This window comes from Pteropus alecto, unplaced genomic scaffold (assembly GCF_000325575.1).
Source record: "Pteropus alecto unplaced genomic scaffold, ASM32557v1 scaffold123, whole genome shotgun sequence".
Taxonomy (NCBI): Eukaryota; Metazoa; Chordata; class Mammalia; order Chiroptera; family Pteropodidae; genus Pteropus; species Pteropus alecto.
The window spans coordinates 1,488,392-1,493,816 of record NW_006433950.1 but is presented as its reverse complement, the minus strand read 5'-3'; the positions used below and the strand labels follow the sequence as shown (position 1 = coordinate 1,493,816).

The window sequence follows — 5,425 nt, the reverse complement described above, 5'->3', positions numbered from 1 at the left end:
CCGTCCTGCCCGTGTCTACAGAACGCCCTGACTGTCACGGGCACTCCCGTGAAGTTCGTTGTCTGGAATGCTGCTGGTTCAGACCAGAGGTCCCTCAGAGCTGACGACTTTTGTTTGGCCATTTGTTCTGAAAGCATCTAACCGGCCAGGTGTTAGACCCGATTGCAGTACGCACAGCTGAGCACCTGGGATCTCACGCCCCCACCTGGCGGCCTCACCCACGTACATGAACCCTACAGCCCCTCTGCCCTGGCTCACACAAACAGGAAGCCTGACGACAAGGGACAAAGACGCTGAAGCCCGTGCAGCTCTGCGATTTGGAAAATCTGTTTATCAAGGCACATGGATGACGTTCTAATGACTTCCCATCCAGTGTGAAATAAAGCCTGGTGTCCTCGGCAGGTCCACGAAGCCCCGAGGCCCTGGCCCCTGCCTCTGCTCAACCTCATCCCTTCTCGCCCTCTCTCCCCTCGCTCACCCAGCTCCAAGCACGCACGTCTCTTTGCTTTTCTGCAAACACACGAAACTTCTCTCTGCCCAGAAGCTCTTCTCCGGACGGCCCCACGGTGCCCCGACTCCCCTCGGCTCCCTGCTCAGATGTCAGCTCCTCAGAGGACTTCCTGTCCAGCAGGTCTTAAGTAGTGTAAACGCATCTGCATTTCGGAATCCTTGTCACTGCTCAGACGCTCTTTCTCTCCATTCTTCACGTTTCCACGTGCAGGGAGACCAGCCAGACCACCCTCCTGGCCTGCCACCCCCTTCTCTATGAGAGGGTCGAGTTGTCTGGTTGATGAGTCTGGGAGAAGACACTGAGCATGCTCAGCTCGGCCCCCTTCTGTTAGGGAGCCGGCCCACCAGCCTATCTACCTGTCTGCTCTGTCGCACAGAAAGGGGCCTCCCAGCCTGCCCGAGACAGGAAGAAGGCCCGAGGGTGTGCAGCTGTTGGCTCTGTGGAGCTCGTGAGCAAAGCATTAACTAGCCATGTCCTCCATTCTACATTATTATTAGTTATAAATTTAAATTCCGCCTGGCTCCTGTATTGATCGGTCAATTGGTTATAAATTTAGATGTATTTCTTTTATCTATTGCCGTATAACAAATCACCCAAAACTCCGAGCTTCAATTAATAATTCACTATTTCTCACGAGTCTGTGGGTTGACCAGATGGTTCTTTCGCTTCACAGGCTGTTGGCCAGAATGTTGGACCGGCTGGAAAGCTCAAAATGGCTTCGTTCACATGGCTGGTATCTAGTGCTGGCCACTAACTGGGATCATCTGGAGCTGTCAGCTGGGGGAGCAGGGGCCTTGGCTCCCTTCGCTGGTGGCCGAGCTTCCTCTCGGCGTGGTAACTAGGTTCCAAGTAGGACTGTTCCACAAGCGAGCTTTCCAAGAGTTGGGAAGTAGGAGCTGACAGTCTTCTGAAGCATCGATCTTGAAAGTTCTGGGTCTTAGAGCACAAACTAAAGGTGCACTTGCTGCTTAAAGACCTGAGAAGGCTTCGCACTGCACATAAGATGAGATGCCACCTCCGTAACTGGCACCCCTGCCTCAGCACACGCCAGCCACGAAAGGGTGCGTGCTGGCCTGCTGTTCACTCTCAGACGCTTCCAGCTCAATCCAGCCTCGAGTCACTGCCCCCATGCAGGTGATGGGGTCAGATGACATCTGGAGATGGACATGATTCAATCGGATCACACAAGCACAGGTAAACTGGGCCGAACGCTGTGAGCAAAAATGCCACAGTGCCCCACGAGAGGATCTGACTCATGAATTCATGAATGAGTTGCTCTTGAACTGGGATCGATGGCTGAATGAGAGTTAACAAAGCGAAGAGAGAGCAGGGAGTGGGAACGGCATGCGCAGACACCGAGGGGGTGTACGCCAGGTCAGGGGGCACCGGGAGTGGAGATGGAGTAAGCAGGACACAGACCTTGCAAGGTAAGGAGTGTGGATTTTATTCTGAGCTCAAGGAGAAGCTCTTGGAGAGTCTTAAGCGAGAGACTGACTGATGCGATTTGCAATTTGAGATGACTCTGGCTGTAGCGTAAATAATTTCTCCCAACTTCATAGCAGTTGTGGGTCCTGAAATTTAGAGAGAGGCCAGGAAGAATGTAGGGGAGACCTCACAGTCGTGAAAGGGAGAGATTGTGGTGGCATGGCCTAGCGACAAGGGAGATGAAACTGAATAGTTTGCAAATATATTAAAACTTGTGAGTGGCTGAAACACAGTCGTCTTCCTGTTTCTAACTCCAAAGCCCTAGATGTCATTTACCCTAAAAACAATGAACTCAGGAAGACACACCACCCTGCAGACTGCTGGCTGGGGGCGTGTCGAGTCTGTTTATCAGGCCAGCTGGGTGTACTAAGCAATGTTACCCGTGCAAGTCTGTCTGTTTTTGACAGCACCTCAAGGCAGACAGGGTCCAAGCATCGGGGGCTTGGTCCTGAGAACATATTATCTCCTCTTGCTTACTTCTGCACGAGGGCAGGAAAGGGGGCTGGTCGCCTATGGAGGCTTGTTGTCATTGCGGCTTAGCATGTAAGAGCACCCAGCATATTCAGATTCAAATGCTCATTCCTATCACTTCACCTACTAGTTCTGCAGAACATTCCAGAACTTCTCTCTGCTTCGATTTCCTCATCTTTATAAAATAATAACAATAACAATAATAATAATAATAATAGCAACCACCGTTGGAGTTTTAGGAGGCCGAACACAAACACTGCGTGTCCCTCCTGCTTTCAGAACTGAGAACAGAGCAGGCAGCAGACAGGTAAAGATCAAAATGTCACGTTTCCGACGGCTGAAGCTGGACTGGAGGATGTGGCTGAGGTGAAAACGCTTCTTCATGTGGCCACTGACACAGGGGGCAACCACAGACAGCGGAGCACGACACGCCCTCTCTGGGGGGCAGGGTGGCACGACTCAGCACTGAGCCGTCTCGAAAGTCACCAGTCAGCAGAGCCAGAGACGAGGGCTCCCTCCTGCCCCTGGGGAGAGAGTCAGAGGCCGCTGGGAGCTGGCCGTGCTCCTGTGTGCTCGGCCCTCCCTGCTGGCGCACTGGGAATCCAGCCCCGCCATGAAATTATGAGAAGGGGAAAGGAGTCATCTCCCCAACAGCTTCTCAGGGGGGTGTCACGGAGATTAGAGAAGACTAGTTGAGTGGCCGCCACGCAGACTTCGCAGAGGTCTCGTCCCTGCCTCAGCATCCGGGTGGGTCAAGGCCAGCCCACTGGGCCGGGCCACCAATGGAGGGAAGTTGTGGTTCAGAGACTGCATGAAGCAAGGGGGTTTCTTAACCGGGGATTTCTGTCTCCCTCTCTCCCCTTGTTCCCTATCCTCAGGAAACCCTGAGAGTTTCCTAAAGGGAAACGCTGACCGGATAGGAACTGGCAAGTCTTCTAAGCAGAGGAAAAAACCCCAAAGCCACACCTCGGGTGACACAGCGCCCAGCGACTTGTGAGTCTGGCACAAAGGCCCAGCTTGCTTTCTGGGCGTGAGAGGCACGGCTGCTGCCGCTGCTGCTCTGGGGTGGGTGTTTTAGGTGGGAAGGGAAGGAGCCTCTCCCTGCCCCTTACACTGAACCCAGGGAGTGGCTGGGAGCAAACAGGACAGCCCTGGGGAAAGCACCTGTCCAATCACCAACACCTACAGTCCCATTTAAGGTGAGTGCCCCCCGCCCCCCACCAGAAGACCGGAAATAACTTGTGTTGACTCCAGCTCTGAGTGTGATCCACCAGCAAAGTCACGCTCACCACCTGACCCGCCTCAGCCAATCTCCGGTCATCTGCCTCATGGAGGGCTGTAGGGCTGTGGCTGGTTGTGGACACCCATGGGAAAAGCCCAGGGGAGCAGGAACCTGTTGGTTTTCAAGCCTAGTGCTTCTCTTCCTCATGCTTAGTCATCTCGGGGTGGGGCATCAGGGGAACACACCTGCCTGTTTCTGCGGAAAATCCCAGCAGCCGGGATCCTGGGGAGGTTTTACCTTGGGTAACCCCTCTTCCCAAGGCCATCGCCCCTTGGCATTTCCAGCTGCGACATCTTTAGACCCTTCCACTTTCTCCTCAAGGTGGAACCTACATAGATGGAGGGGGGCTCCCGGGCCCAAGTTCAATGTGGTTGCATAATCCACACACAGCTTTTCCCTGAAAATGGAGCCTTAAGTATATTGTTAACATAGCAATAACGATAGCTAATATCTAGAGACCACCTACTGCATCCAGGTACTGTTGACTGAGCGTAAACGGATCAGGAGGCTTTAGCTAGGAGTACGTGAAGATTTATTCAAGGGTCTTGGGGTTTGCAAACTGTAAACACAACTAGGCAATACCCAGAGTGTTCCCAAGAAGGAAGAACTGAGGGTTCTTACAGTAAAAAGTACATTCTTGAGAAGAATCGGTCCTGTGTTTTAGCCTCTGGGTCGGTCTGAGATGGTCATCCCGTTGAGATGACCGCTGTGGTCTGGATGATGTATGTCAGGTGATCTGGACACATGATCGTTCTTTCCTTGTTTCTTCAGGAGGTAATCAGAGGGTTATCTGGAGGTTTGATGTATTTCCAGGTATTGATACAGGGCTGGAAAGTTCAAAGTTTAGGTTCCCAGGCAGTTAGACCAAGAATAGAACTGTTTCCTCAGGCCTCAACCTCCTCGCTTTCAGTAACATTAGTTCGACTGTAGTGACTCCATTTCTTCGCTCTATTTCTCAGTACGATATTAATTTTCACAAGAAGTCCTCGTTAACCACATCTGACGCGTAACGAAGGCACAGAGAAGTAATATTCCCATGGTCCTTAACTATCTACTATACCCGCAAGATTTAGGCCAGAGCAAGTAAACTAACTTTATTTTCCACGATGTTTTCAGGGACTCAAAGAATGTTAAGATCTGGAAAAAGACTTTAGGGATAAGTGAGTGCAACCCTTGGTTTTACAGCAGGGAAAAGCGACCTGGAGAGGGGTCAGGGTGTATTTGCCCAAGTCCCACCGTGAAATCATGGATGAGCCCCTAATCATTTTTTTTTTTTTTTGTAACTTTCTTGTAAGACATCCCGCTCTTGCCCTCCCAGAGGAAATCACTTTCCCACATTTTTAATCATTTCTTTGCTTTTCAATTCTCGATACTTATTATTCCCATTTTCCCCTTCGTGGTACCATTTTTAGTGAAAAAAAAAAAACCAAGGAGAAAAAACAGGAAAGGGAATGAAATGGAAGAGAGAAGGAGTGGGTAGGGGGAGACAGAGAGAAAGGAGGGAGGGCGGGATGGACGGACAAAGGGCGGGAACCATCTGCCGAGCAATTACTGAGATGCTGGATACGCCATCGCCAGGACCCCAGCTCGAGCTTCAAGATGTCCGAAGGCAAGCAAAGCCCCTAGTGTGACACCGGGTCGGCCCCGCCTCCTGGTTCTGAGCCTCAGCTTCCCCA

The 5,425-nt window shown here is 51.8% G+C and overlaps 1 long non-coding RNA gene across 2 annotated transcripts; it reads right to left on the bottom strand.

Moving 5' to 3' along the window:
* Nucleotides 1–4,264: 4,264 nt before the first annotated feature.
* On the bottom strand, nucleotides 4,265–5,419 carry LOC112477319. 2 transcript variants are annotated; one of them, XR_003045390.1, is made up of 2 exons: nucleotides 5,302–5,419; nucleotides 4,265–4,576 (listed from the first exon to the last, which is right to left on the bottom strand). It is a non-coding gene; the product is annotated as an uncharacterized LOC112477319 (long non-coding RNA). The 2 variants fall into 2 exon arrangements; XR_003045391.1 differs by having other exon boundaries at nucleotides 5,317–5,419.
* Nucleotides 5,420–5,425: the final 6 nt, after the last annotated feature.